The 15,061-nt window shown below is 40.5% G+C and overlaps 1 long non-coding RNA gene across 1 annotated transcript; it reads right to left on the bottom strand.

The window, feature by feature from the left end:
* Nucleotides 1-281: 281 nt before the first annotated feature.
* LOC142842529 (uncharacterized) lies at nt 282-5,919 on the bottom strand. Its single transcript, XR_012909399.1, has 3 exons — nt 5,825-5,919; nt 3,466-3,601; nt 282-432 (listed from the first exon to the last, which is right to left on the bottom strand). It is a non-coding gene; the product is annotated as an uncharacterized LOC142842529 (long non-coding RNA).
* Nucleotides 5,920-15,061: the final 9,142 nt, after the last annotated feature.

The following is a 15,061-nucleotide window of genomic DNA, read 5'->3' as shown; positions in this document are numbered from 1 at the left end:
TGATTCCTAACAGGAGTTATAGGCAGATGTGAGCTGTCCAGTATGGCTGCTGGGAAAGGAACTTGGGATCTCTGTAATAGCATCTGTTCTTGACTTCTGAACCATCTTTCTACCTCCTAAACCAATAGTTTATAGCAAAGTTCTATAAATAAAACATTGACTGGTATCTTATAAAACTGGGTTAACTTAACTGATTTTTCCAAATAGAAAACCACCATAAGAACTCTATATTTAAAAAAAGATTGATTTATTTATTATGCATACATTGTGCTGCTGTTTTTATATGTGTACATGTCAGAAGAGGACACCAGGTCTCATTATAGATGGTTGTGAGCCACCATGTGGTTGCTGGGATTGAACTCAGGCCCTCTGGAAGAGCAGCCAGTACTCTTAACCGCTGAGCCAACAATTTTGCCTTGGTCATTTTGTCCTCTGAAAAACAAAAGATTTTTGACATTTCAAATTTCCCCAGATGAAAGCCATCTCAGAAATAAAAAAAGAAAAAAATGACAAAAAAAATGCCATCTCAGATTAGTGATCAAAATTTTCACATAATTACATATTATCTAGGTGAAAATACTCTCTTCTTTGTCTTTTTCAACACTCTGCTATGCCTGGCTGGGTTTGAACTCTCCACTCTCTCACCTTGGTCTTCCCAGAACAAGCAATCCAGTCATGCCCACCATGCCCAGCTTTTAAACATTTGCTTAGGAAGAATCAATTTAAGGTTTTAAAATAAACTTCTGTCTTTGATTCTGAAATCAACTTCTAATGAAGAAATACAGATCTGGATTCAACTGGGGTTTGGGGAGAAACAAAAATGTCAAAATTCCTTTCTGGATATGAAACAGTTGTTTTAAATGTTCCATGATTTCAGAGTATGTGACTAAGACACAAATTTTCTTAAAATATACAAGATTTGAAGAATTAAGGGAAACCTGGCTTGGGTTTGATTGATTGACAGCATTTTGCAACCCAGTGCCCATCCTCTTCCCCATGTGTCTTCCTCAAAGCTTCTCTCTTGCAACACCTTCCCCTCATGACTTCAGCATCCAGGAAAGCCGTGTCAGGAAAGAAAAAGGAGTTGAAAAGCCAGTCCTGAGATGCATTGTTCCTGACACTAGCAAGCCATGTAGATAGATCCCAGTGTACCACTCTAGTATTTTTTTTTTACAATCTCATTCTCCAAAACAATATAAGGCTATTTACAAATGATCTTCAAATCACATTTTGAAATATTAAACCACTGATATATGGGTCTTCCTTGCTAAGCATGATCTTAGTTCTGGGCTAAAGAATAATGTGGCTGAGCAAGATGGCTCTGCTTGGAAAGGTGTTTGCCTCAAAGCCTGGTGACCTGAGTTCAACCCCCAGAACTCACAGGCTAGACAACTCCAAAAGTTGTCTTTAATTCCACACATAAAGAATTATGTGATCATTTATTTTTGATAGTGTTAAATAAAACTTTTGTGGTGTCTCTGTAAATGTATATTTACATTTCTAGGACAGAATAAATATACAAATATAATTATTAATGTCTCAGGAAAGTCAAGGAATATATATCTTAAAACAGACTTCCCAGAGATGGTTCTGTTTTCATGAGAGCTATGAGCTCGCATATCGACTCACCTGGTCTTAAGTTCCAAGGCAAGATCCACACAGCAAGTCTTGAATAAACACTTTTACTCACTGCTTTTATGTATTTATGTTGGACTTTGTTCTTAATAAATCAGTGATTGTTGAATTTGAGGCAGGTGTTTGAGTACTGGATTGCCTACAGTGTTATTTTTATTGTTTTTATTATTATTATTTAGTCATATGTCCATGTGAATGTATATGCATAAAGTACATTCAGGTCCCTTTAAAGGTCAGAAGTGGAAAATGGGATTCCTTAGAGCTGGAGTTACAGACATTTATGAGCTACTGGACATGGGTTCTAGAATCCCAACATAAGCCCTCATTCTAGAACAGCAAGTACTGTTCAATACTAATCCACTTCCAGCCTTAGCTGAGTATCTTGTAAGAGCTCTGTAATTAGTAAAAACTGAAGTGTTGTCACTAGTCAGCAGTAAGCTGGTGAAAGGGCACAAGGAGGCAACTACAGTGGATGCCAGGGTGTACATGGCCAGGCACGCTCACCATCACACAGACTGCAGAGGGTCCCAGGGTGCACATGGCCAAGTACACTCACCACCAGACAGACCGCCATGGTTTGCTCTCTGCACAGACATCTGTCAGTAGCTGAGTCAATAACTGAAGCTCCCAAAGCTGCTTCCCCAATGAAAATAATGGGCATTAATAGGCTTGTTCTGGTTGTTTTGTAAAAACTGGGGAAAAAGGAATCAGTGGAAAAGGATTGCAATGTTACTATTGCGTTGTGGTTTGTAGCAAATAGTTGTTGAGCACTTAACATGTGAATGCCGTGGTTTCAGTGATTAGAGTCCCAGGTAAGATAGCAGTGATGAAGATGAACAGAAAAAGGGCAGAAACGTTGAAGCCCACAGTTGCTGTGTTCTTGCTATCCCTCCCTCCATGCTCTCCTTGACAGCCCATCCACAGAAATGCTTCTCTAGTGTCAAGGGTTACACTTCTCCCCCAGTACATCACAGACCAACATCTTAATAAAACAAAAAGAAGAAGAAATGAGATAAACATTCTCAAAATAAAATCTCTCAAACATGCAGTTGTATTTTAATTAACAGAATAAAAATCTAATGTCGATTTAAAAAAATATGCAAAAAAATTGTAAGGCTAATACAATAGACCAGTTAGCAAAGTGTTTGTCACAACAGTATGAAGACTTGAGCCCCACACCCTGACCTCATAAAAAAAAAAAAAAACAACAAACAACAAAACCTAGGCATGGTAGAAACACAGATAATCTCAGCGCTGGTAAGACAGACACAGGAGAATGCCTGGGACTTGCAGGTTAGTCATTACTGCTTATTCAATGAGTTTCATACCAGTGAAAGATCCTGTCTCAAAAACGAAGTGGACAGCTCCTGAGGAATGACAGACAAAGGTTTTCCTCTGGTATCCACAGACATACATGTGAATACACACACACACACGGAGCTGTAGATGCTGTTCATTAACTAGTGCATATGGCATAAGACATTGCAGAGAATTACTGGTGTGTGCACATTTTGGTGATTCACCAATCTGACTAAGCAAAAATTTCTCATGAAATAGCCACTCCCCAAAATAAAAATATATTCCCATAACTTTAAATAAACCATATGATACGTAGGACTATTTAAGAAAAAGTATGGGTGTTTGGTCTACAAAAATGTCTATGTACCACATGCACGTAGTGCCTGTGGGTAGCAGAAGAGGGCATTGGATCCCATGCAACTGCAGCTACAGACAGTTATACACTGCTGTGTGGGTGCTGTGTAAAGACCCTGGGTCCTCTAGTTTAGTGATCTTAACTCCTTAACCATCTCTCTAGACCCCAATACTTACCTTTTTAATGACAAGTGATCTTGATTTTTGCTTGTTAATTTATCCATTAAAGATTGTATTGATGGCAGCTCTGCTAGTAGAAGATAATGTATCAATGTTAGAAGGAAGGCCGCTTGGTCGTTCTGGCCGCTTGCCCCTGAAATAATCACATAAAACCTATATTATTTAAATCACTTCTTAGCCCATTAGCTCTAGCTTCTTATTGGCTAACTCTTTCATCTTAATTTAACCCATCTCCATTAATCTGTGGTTTACCAGGTAAAGTTCCATCTGGCTCTGGGAGGGCTACATGGCTTCTCTCTAACTCTTCCTCCTTTCTCCAAGCATTCAGATTAGTTCCCCTTTCCCCACCAGGCCAAGGCAGTTTCTTTATTAACCAATGTTTTTTCACAGCATACAGAGGGGAATCCCACATCAGTATGGAAGGGGGTGGGATGGGGTGTTGAGACAGGGTTTCTCTATATGGCAGTTCTGGCTGTCCTGGAACTCGCTTTGTAGACCAGGTAGTCCTTGAACTCACAGAGCCTCTACCTCCCAATTCTGGGGTTAAAGGTATGTGCCGCCACCACCACATGGTGAGGAAAATGTATTTGTAACTATTGTTTTGTTTAACTGCATTTATAATAGACAACATTTAAAATATTCAAAAAGAACACACTGGGCACATATATAAATATTCAGTTTTGTTGATCCAGGAATGAAACAAAGGATACTGTATTCTTAAAATGCATAATTATTCCCAAAGCAATTCTGATACTTTTTCCTGTAAAGTTATAGTTAAATATAGGGCTTTTAAAGTTCATCATGTTTGTATATGTTTTGGGGATTAAACCTGAGACCCTGAGCATACTATTATGTCAGTGATCCACTACCAAGCTGTATCCCCCACGCTACATCATTTTTTCATAGGGAAATGATGCATGGATGAATTCTACTGTGCACAGGTTTCCATAAGACCCACACTACCAGTGACCTGAGAATAACCGTCTATGCTGTGGTCAACAGTCTCTACCACTCACTGGAATGCTGCAGCATGTCCTCATTGCCCTAAACATTTCTACACATCGGCTCCTGGCATGTGTTTGTCTCTCCCAATCCATCCGCAGAGCACACTATTCCAGATCACAATACGAATAGTCCACCCAGTCCACCTCATCGAACCTCCTGTCATCTCTGCTACAGCTTCCTGTAGGTTTGTTTGTTTGTTTGTTTGTTTGACAATCTCTATAATGTTTGTCATATATCAACTAACATAGTCAAATAAGTCTTTGCTCTTAAAATGTGTTTCCATTGGAGTGAACAGAATGTTTCCTCTCTGACTACCTGAGCAGTGTTGTATGTTTATGGAGGCATTTCATCTGAGACCTGAGTCCTGGTTACTTGGTAGTGGTACAATCCTGTAACTAACTGCCAGTCCCCCGTTGCTTCTTTTCTCACTGTTGTCTGCCAAAAATATTCCAAACACTGTGTTCAGATCAGCTGCAACCTGTGTCCATTGTTAGTCAATGAACAAAATCACTGAATCTGATAAAATAACACAAGACCGATAGAGACGTGAAGACAGCCAAGATTGAGAAAGCCTGGAGGAAGAGAAATCCATAAAGAGATCAAAGGCAAGCTGAGTATGCAGAATCTATGAGCAGTAGGTTAAGGAGAAGGAGGAGGAAGGAACCAGATTCAAAACAAAGATTTAAAAGTTTCAAGGAAAAGGAGAGAAGCAGTTTCAAATGCTTCAGAAAACTCATGAAACCGGGACTCTCTACTTGAAATGTTGATTTTAGCTCTTAGTCCTTGATTGATAGACTCCACAGGAGCTGGCTACAATAAAAGGCAAGTGCAAGGGGTAGCAGGATCGGGTTTCAATATGCTGTAGGCTGAGTGCCTTTAGGAGTTAATGGATGACTGTGACTTAAATTTGGCTGTGTAACAGAGGAGGAAAAAGGAAGACAAAAGAGCTCACAGAAGCAGCGGCTGTTTGTGCTTTTGTTTTCCTACTGTACAGTCTTGTTTACATGCTGAAAGGGTGTTTGAGAAAGATGGTGATATGTGGAGCAAGACCTGGAGGCAGAAAGCAAATGCCAACTAAGAATAAGAATGAAGGTACGGGTGAGATGAGGTAGGAGTCGTGTCCTGAGTTTGCCAGGAGGAGTTCAGGAGAGGTGTGTGGAGGTGGCAGGACAGGGGCAAGCATTCCATGGTAGATGGTGGAGGCAGAAAGGAAGACTCAGAATAAACTGTCTGAGGGATTGGAGGTAAGAAAGCATTTCTTTGGAAAGTTAGAATACTTGCTACCTCCTTTTGATGCACTGCAGTTCCTGGATTTGAAAAGGATGAGAAATGAGCACAGTGGATTACTCACTTTTGATTACGATCTCAAGGAGACAATCCACAATATTTACTCCTCATATGTCTTCCTTTGGATTTCCTGGGCTTTTTGTTCCCACCAAAGGCAGTTATTAGCACGTTCTTTGCTATATGTACCTTTGTAAAAGACAGAAAGTGAGATACTCAAAAACTTAAAGGTCATAGCAGAGGCAATGCTAACTTTAAACATTACCAGGAGAGAGTTGTATTTCTTTTCTCCTTTTCATCTTTAAATCATTGTTTTTCGTAAGTTTTTGTTTGTTTTGTTTTTAGGTTTAAAGGTTTATTTCTGTAAGATAAATGTACAGGAAAACTTTGTACTTAATCAAAAAGTAATTTCTATGGACTACATAAAATTGTAACTTCTTTTTATCTTAGATCTAAAGAGAACAATAACCACACAAAACCTTTTTACTTAACCGTTATCACAAAACGATGCAGTGCCTTTTTTATAAAGCTGATCTGTGTATGAAGCTTTCTGGAAGTTATCTTAAGATTTTTATCAATGCCTAACACCTAACAGAAGATTTTATATCTGGATCACTTATAAAATATGCAAGAGACCAAAGGGAAAAGACTTAAAATTTTTGACTATGTTCTTCATCGACGCTGTATTCAAAGTTGTTGCACTGGTGTGTCTCCAAGGAGAGGCACTGTGTCCTTAGGTGGCGCTCAGCATCCTGTTTACAGCCCTCATCCTTGTAAACCTGGAAGCCAGTACTTCCCACATCACAGCGGCAGGCTCCCGTGAGTGGATAACATCCTGTGTAAAAAGCATCTGAGTTTCTAACATCATAACACCGTGTTCTGTGAACTCGTGGGAGAATTTTCTCACCGGAGCTTAAACAATTGACCATCACACCTTTTTGAAGTTCAGAAGAGTCCCTTTGGATTTCAAAGATTTCTCACTACAGGAACAAACCAGGCTAGAATTTTCACACAGCCATTCGAGTGTGCATTGTTAGATGTGGACGAACACGTTTGTTGTAAATCAGCATTTTTGTGTTTTTAATAACCTTAGCTGGAGGACAGAGGTGAGAGGTCAGAGGATCTAATTTGATTGTTCTTCATTTCATCACATCAAGCAAGGAAACCCTATGTTCATCTAGGGTGAGAACAAGAAAATGTATAAACAGAAATGTCCTTGAAAATATTAGGCTAACACAAATTTTGTAATATACCTCCTCAAATAACTTTGCTCTATGCTGAATATCCTCGGATTCTCTTCCCTCACCCCACTATTAAGACAAGCTGTACCAACGCCATGATTTATCAGATAGAGCAAATCTTTAATTCTTTCAATATGTTTTAGATTATTTACAGAGAAGTTCATGTTCCTTAAACCAAGAAATGTAATGAGATCATGACTCCGATAGCAAATGCTTCTTTACTTACACACTTCTTCCTCAGTCTATGCAAACTCCAGTGGCAGCTTGCTCCCTCTGAATGCTGGGTCCTGGGGACAAAAAACCACAGACCTGCAAGGAGAGGAAGTCGGTCATAGTGGCTCTAAAATTAAAGTACCTATTCCTGCCTTACAGTTTATCAGATGCTTGGGCCGGATGCCGATTGTTTTAAAGCTCTGTCTAAACATAGTGCGTTCCCTAAAGGAATGCTAACAACCAAGCACCAGCTTCTAATGACAGCATCCTAAATTTTATTAACATAGAAAGGCAAGTGAGTAAACAGACCCAGGGCTCACCAGAGTATGTATTTCCTAGGAGAGCTAAGGCCCTAGAAGAATATGATTTATGTTCTTCACTGTGGGTTATTAATGACTAGCCATGACAGAGATTTAACTTAATGCTAAATTCTTGAACGTGAGGAACAATGCCCTTCCAACTGTGGATATGAAAGTAATTGTTCCCCTACCCCGTAATAAAGATTAGGTATCAGCAAATAAAAGCTCACAAACTACAGCATATACATTTTAGAATTAGTCTGCCATTCCTTCAAAGTCTGCCCCGTCGCCTCTTAAACATATTTGTGGTTTGGTTTCTCAGGGAAGACCAGTTTTCAGAGATGGAAACTTGTCTCGACCACGATGTTTATTTTTTTCAAGGTTGTTTTTCTGCTGTTAGTTGAAAAGGAATTCACTTTTCTAGACTGGAGATTTTGCCTTTGGGGTTGCAACAACCTCACTCCTTTCCCCACTCTCGGGCTCTTCCTGAATGAAGAATAATGATTTGACTGACATTTATTCTCAGCACATGACCAAAGCTTCTTTTGAAAAGAACCTCAAAATAACACAGGAAATACTCAAGAGCTAATAGCTCAGACTCCGATGGCTAAGTTAGACTTAGAGAGAAAAGAAAAAATAAGTGGATCAGTGTGTACGAGGAAGCACTTGAGATATTTTTAAATGAGGTATAAGATAGTCTGTCTACCAGGTAAACGTAGCATTCTGAAACATGTTTTGGTAAACCAGAGGAGCTAAAAAACATGTGGATCAGGAAGGCATGCTGTAGCGCCATGACTACGTCTTGAGGAAATGGGCTCTCACAGCATTGTGCAATGGCAGCTGAGTCACAGAGGAAATTATGAGCCTGAATCCTGTTAAGACGCCACTGGTTCCAATAAATACTCCGCTCTTCTTCCATCTCTTCCAGCACATCTGCCTGGTCTTCTTAGTTGCAGGGTCATCCAGCTGCCCATGAGTAACCACTGCTAATCTTTCCTGTTGTTAAGGTTTAGCTTTGACTTAATTAATAATCCATGTAGAATCCCAGCCTTTCATTCACTCTGGCTTGGTCCAAGACCTGATAAGACACTGATCACACAACCTACAACTTCAGGATGTTGCCTTCCCTTTGATAAGCCTGGCTGCCATTATTCCTAGCTGCAGGTAGCTGGAAGCTTCACAGTAGGCAGAAGACTACAAGAGTGCTAAGTGGTTTTTGCATGTGACTTTTGATGTACTGAGAACAGTTGGGAAGGCACATAGAAATGACATCAGTTGTAGAAACCAAATGTTTTTAAACAGAGACAGATCAGTGGACCCAGAGCTCCCTGGGTGTTATGGCAAGGGTTAAACATGGTTGATGGCTGCGCAGTCTTGTAAAGAATGTCAGTTAAGACTTGGTTAAGTCTTTGTCTATAAACACCTTGTGCTGGTTCTCCACAAACAGCTAAAACTGTTGGGAGTCGGTTGTCCGATAGAGCGTTCCTAATGCCCGACATCCTTGAGTGGAGAGCTGTCCAGAACGAACGGCGTCCGCAGCTGAGTAAAACTATGGCTGCTGAGGGCAGGATCCTGTGTAGGAGTCCACAGCCTGTGTCGGCAATGCAAACTTCCCCTGGAAGCAAGACAAGTTCCAGCGAACTTTAGATGACCTGGCCTAGAGCGTCCCTAGAGAGCCCCGTGTCTGTCTGACTGATATGACCTTTCAGAGGCTGTCATCAATCAGGCCCGAGGAAAGAAGAACGCAGCCCCTACTCAGCAAAAAGCTATGACTGACAGATAGGAGGGGTAAACCTATACTCGGCTGCCATTGATCTTGATGAAAAAGGAAATTCTGTGCTGATTGGTATAAATTAGATCCACCCAGTTTGTGTAAACTACACCTGTGGCTTGCAGTCCTTTCTGGCTGCACAACCACCCTATTTCAGCTTAAGTTGGTCAAGACAAGCCCTTGATCTTACAGCATTAGGCCCACTAAAAGCCTCTTCCCAGTTTTTTCTTGCCTACATTGGTTTTTGTAATGATTAGAGCTGGCAGAGCTCAGAATACTTAGGCAGCGGCCATAACAAAGTGGTGAAAATGACAAGGACTGCCGTGGCATTGATAGAAGCAACAGGAGCATCCAAGTGAATAATGACATCCAAAGGGCAACCAAGTGCAAAGGCCACAGGAAGCTAAACTGAAAAAGCCAAGAAGCTGTGAGGAGCCAAAGATGAGAGGCTGAAGGTCCCGGTCACTGAACGACGCTCCAGGGAGCTGTAAGAGCTGAAGGACGCAGGCTCCTGATACTCACAGTGCAGGATGTGACACTACCCACTGTTAGAGGCTGAGCCATGACACCAAGGCTTGGAGCTAAAACTCGGTGGCCCTGATTGATGCTCCTGCCAAGAGCTAAGTTCTGCCTAACTGCTAAGTGCTGAGCCACAGAAAAAATCAAAACCCAGAGCAATAAGCCTCCTATCTGAGCAGCTAGACATACGCCTCCGGCTTCAACACAAGGCTTTGGTTGGCAGGACTTGGAGCTTTGAGCCTCAGACACCATCCACCCAACTCACGGGCTTTTGAATCTTCAGAACTGGACTGTGGACAGACAACATTAGAGATATACATTGCCTTCTATCCAAGCAGAGCAGAAGGACCCATCCATTTGCTTGATACTAAAGCCAATTTTCTTAACTGAGAATGGAAGTTTGGACTCCTAGTCATTAAAAAAACAAGAATAAAATAACCTAGAAGGGATAAATATAGTTTTAAGACTCTTTGAAAATGCCTGTGATCTAAATTGTAATATCGTGTCCAAAAACTGCTGGGTTTTGTTTTGGTTTTATTTAGTTTCTGTTTAGCTGTTGGTTTGAGTCAGGTTTCCTGTATCCCTGCTGGTTGAAAACTCCCTTTACAGTGCAGGATGACCTTGAACTGTTGAACCTCCTGCCTGTAAGGGTTGGGGCCACATCTGGACCACTTCACCTACTTTTTGCAGGACTGGCAACACCCTGATAACCAGGCTTTATCCCTACCCAAAAAAGTTAGTGTGTGTGTGTGTGTGTGTGTGTGTGTGTGTGTGTTCAACGTGTACAAATGCATGTGTGTATGATGTTGGGATGGGGGACATGTTTATGTGCATGTGTATGAGGCTAGAGGATAATCCCATATGCCATTTTCAAGAACCCTGTTTTGCCTTTGAGACAGGGCTTCACACAGACCTAGCCTTTACCATTTAGTCTAGACCAGATAGCCTGTGAGCCTCTGGAATGGCTCCTGTCTCCGCCTCCCCAGTACTGCTATTACCATTACGGACAACTATGTCCCAGACTAGTACATTGGTCCTAGGGATTGAATTCAGGTCTTCAAGCAACTGAGACAAATACTTTACCAACTGAACTACCTCCAGCCCCATTTTTCTTAATCAACTATATTTGAGATTGCGCTCTAATCCTGAATAGAACAACTCATAAATATTTTTGAAGTAAGTCCTTATTGTCTTGGATTCATCGGTGGCAAAGTTGTACTTAGGAGATTGCCGGAGTGAGCAATGGATTCCTGTCTAGGCTACTACGTCAGCTCCTCGAGCACTTACTAAGCACATGCTGTGCATGCTGCCCTAGTGCCTTGGAAATTGGTACAGAGCAAGCATGATGGTTTACTTCATTTGTGCTATCCCTGAGCTCATGTGTTGAAGCTTGGTCCGCAGGGAAGCAACGCTCAGAATTGGGGATATGGGAGGCAGCTGAATCATGAATGAGTTAATGAATGGATTCCTAGTTCAATAGGCTGTTTATTGATTGGTGGTCAAAACTTAAGGAAGTCAGACCTTACTTGTAGGAAGGAGGTCACTGGAAACATACCTTTTAAAGATTTATTTTGTCCTTGGTCCTTCCTAGTTCTTATTCTTTTTCTCTCCTTCCATCTTCCTCTTCTTCTGTCCTTTACCCATCAGAAGGTGATGGCCCCAAGGCAATCCTAATACCAGGCATTATTACAAAACTTTCATCCTTCAAAATGATGTTTCCTGGTAATTTGTCATAGCAACAGAAGCCGACTAACACAAAAAGGAAAAGACGCTGCCCTGTCTTTGAGGGGTCTCTGAAATCTGTGGCACAAAATAGGTTTTCATTGCCTCTTCCTGCCCACAAAAATCAAGGAATGTGGAATTCTCATTGTATCACATCATCCAGATCTGTCCGGTCCTCTGCAAACATCTTTCAAGGCCTTAGGTCATAGATCCTTAATGCTAATAGGCTTATTTACTATTCTTCCTTCTTCTAGTATCTTTCATCTCACCTAAATTCTTCATCTAAGCTCTTTTTCTTTTTAATTACCTTTATTTATTTCTGTATGTGTATGTTCTGCCAGTCTTTTATGGGAGCACGGAGGTCAGAGGACAACTTTGAGAGCCTTTTCTCTCTTCTTTCAGCAATGAAATTTCCAAGGATGGAACTCAGATAATGAATCGGGCTTGGTGGCAAACTCCTTTATCCCCTGAGCCAATTGTCAACCATAGTTTTTTCTTCTTAGCAAATTTCCAATTCTCCATAGTCTGAAGTTTTTTCTTTCTATATACTTTATGGTATTAGAGACCATTCTTTAGAAACTGTGCTCACAGCATTTGAAAGAATGTCCAAATCCACATATTTAAAGTTTTCTTTCATTCAAGTTCATGATTTTCCATACAGTTATCACAGTTATAAAATTATATTTTATATTTTTCCTTTTGAGATAGGGCCTCAGATTTGTAATCTAGGCTTGTCTTGAACTGACAAGTCTTCTTTTCCAAGTGCCAAGGGCCAGGAGTACATATACCACCGAACATTCCTTGCTTACATCATTTTTGCTCATGTCCACTTAACACTTGAATACACAGTACAGAGGATGAAGACTTTTCAGCTCTTTAGTAATGAAAACAATAGGAAATTTACAGCAAGTGTAATCACTGTCCAATGCCATTTTCGAGCCTTTCATACTGAAGTCAATGACTATTAACACATCGCCTTCGCTTGCTGTGTCTATCAAATGTGGCTGTATGAAATAAGTAAAATTTTTCTGAAATAAGTACAAAACTTCCTTCTGATTCTGTGTACTTACATAATGAATATAATGAGTTGGTTGAAGACAAAAAAACATATGTGATTTTCTTTTCTTTCTATGTTTTTGGTTTGCTATGTTGCTATAGGGTTTGTTTGTTATTTGTTTGTATGTTTGTTTGTTTGTTTTGTAGACAGAGTTTCTCTATCTCTGGCTGTTCACAAACTTGCTATGGAGACCAGGCTGGCCTCCAGCTCAGAGAGATAGATGGACCTGCTTCTGCCTTCCAAGCGCTGGGTTTGAAGGGTTGAGCCACCACACAGGGTTGCTTCCATAAGTGATTTTAAAGGCTACTTTGAATATTTTCCTCCTGTTTCTTCCACAGACTGTGTACCCCAAGAAAAAAATTCATAAATCATTTAATAGACTTTTCTGCCTTTTGTGAGTACTTCATGGTGTCTGTTGATATGAATGTAAGAAAAGAATCAATATATTAATTATATAATTCTAAGAGTTGATGATATATATAACCAAGGCACAATCTGAAAAGAAATAATTCAGAGGGGGAGAAAAAGCAGCTAATTTTTGGGGAAAGTTTAGACCCATGTCTTGAAGGAAATGATGTCATTCAGTATGGCACAGAGGAAATCTTTGTTTCCACAGATGCAGCAATCTTTTCTGACCTTAGGCATCCTAAAACAGAAAGTCAATACCCTGAAGAGCAAGCAGTAAGAAGGCTGGTTTCTGTGCTCCCTTTTGAAGATAAACCACTCAAGACCAAACCATGAGATGCAGACATAATTAACATAGTCACGGACAAGGCAAGGTTACATTTTCAAAATACAGTGAATGAAGACTGAAGAGTAGAATCTGAAGATAAAAATACACTCTAAATGTTGGTTTCTTTCCTTATTTGATTTTCTTTCACACTCTACAGGTAACCTAGATGCTTTTACTAATACTGTAGACTCAGACTTGAGTGAAAGCAGAATACTAATGATTGAACTAAGGTGGACAATTGTTTATTTATCCATGGTGTGGAACATTTTAAGATGTACTACATTTGTTTATGTTGTGGAACATTTATTTTAATGATTCAAAGATGTGTTGCATTCTTTTATGTCGTATTTGTTTAACTCTGTGAAGCATGCTACAAATACCTGATTGATCTAATAAAGAGCTGAACAGCCAATAGCAAGGCCAGAGAAAGGGCAGGTGGAGCTGGCAGGCAAAGAGGATAAACAGGGGGAGAAACATGGGAAAGGAAGGAGAAGAAGCAAGAAAAAGAGGAGGACATCGGGGGCCAGCCAACCACCTCCACAGCAAGTCATAGAGTAAGAAGTAAAGAAAGATATACAGAATAGAAAAAGATAAGAGTCCAGAGGCAAAAGATAGATGGTATAATTTATATATAAGTCAAGAAAAGATGGCTAGAAAGAAGCCAAGCTAATGCCAGACATTCATTAGTAATAACAAGACTCCATATGTGTTTATTTGGGAGCTGGGTGGCAGGTCGCCAAAAGAGAAAAGAGTAAAAACAGCCACAACATATCCACTCACACAGTTTTACTAATTTTCTCTTCTGCAGTGCTGCAGAGGGAACCCAGGGCTGTGCACAGCCAGGGAGGTCCTCTGCCACTGCACTACAGCCCAACTGGGAACCTGTGTCACAGGTGCCATGTTCGATTTCCTCTTCTTTGTTTGAAATGAAGATGCTGAATTGGACCAGCAGCCTACCAACTGTTAGCTACAGAATTCCTAGAAAGAATTATTCTTTCTAACTGGTTGTTGTCTGAATGACAGTGTACACACACACACACACTGCAGATCTATTGCATGGTTTTACCTTTGGCATAATTGTATAGCAGTAGGTCCCACCATACCTTCAAGTAGTGCTGGGATGAATTCCTAATTCCATAGTAGATGTCACTGAAACACAAAGGGAGCTGCAAAGCCCTGCACAGTGGTAGCAGGCAAGTGCAGGTGGGGACGCAGCCTCCGCCCTTTATCTTCCCTGAGAATTGACAACATGGGGAGTTTGTATATTTCAGAGTCCTGGGACTAGCTATGACTCTAGCTTACTGACGTTTACATTCATGCAGCCAACTGTGAAAATGAGGCAACAGACCAAGACCAAGCCAGGGTACAACAAGCAAAGCCAGAATCACAGAATTTGTGGCCCACTACATAGACATACAAGTTTGCTGTATTAGTTGTTCCTTTACTTGAACAGTGATGCTTGTAGAAACACTTTAAGCACTCAGGGTCTTGTGACTGATCTTTATCTGGTGTGTTTGTGTGTGTGTATATATGCGTATGTGTATCTGTGTGTTTGTGTGTGTCCATGTATGTATGTATATGTGTGTCTGTGGTATATGTGTTTAGTATATGTGTGTGTGTATTTATGTATATGTGTGTGTGCAGGTGTGTGTGTTATCACAGGCATGCTGTTGAGGATTCAACTGTAAAACTTGAACATGCTGGGTGAGCACCTTACTTTGAACCCCAGTCTGCACTTATAATTTTTTG

This window comes from Microtus pennsylvanicus, chromosome 1, assembly GCF_037038515.1.
Source record: "Microtus pennsylvanicus isolate mMicPen1 chromosome 1, mMicPen1.hap1, whole genome shotgun sequence".
Taxonomy (NCBI): domain Eukaryota; kingdom Metazoa; phylum Chordata; class Mammalia; order Rodentia; family Cricetidae; genus Microtus; species Microtus pennsylvanicus.
This window is presented reverse-complemented; position numbering and strand designations above follow the sequence as displayed.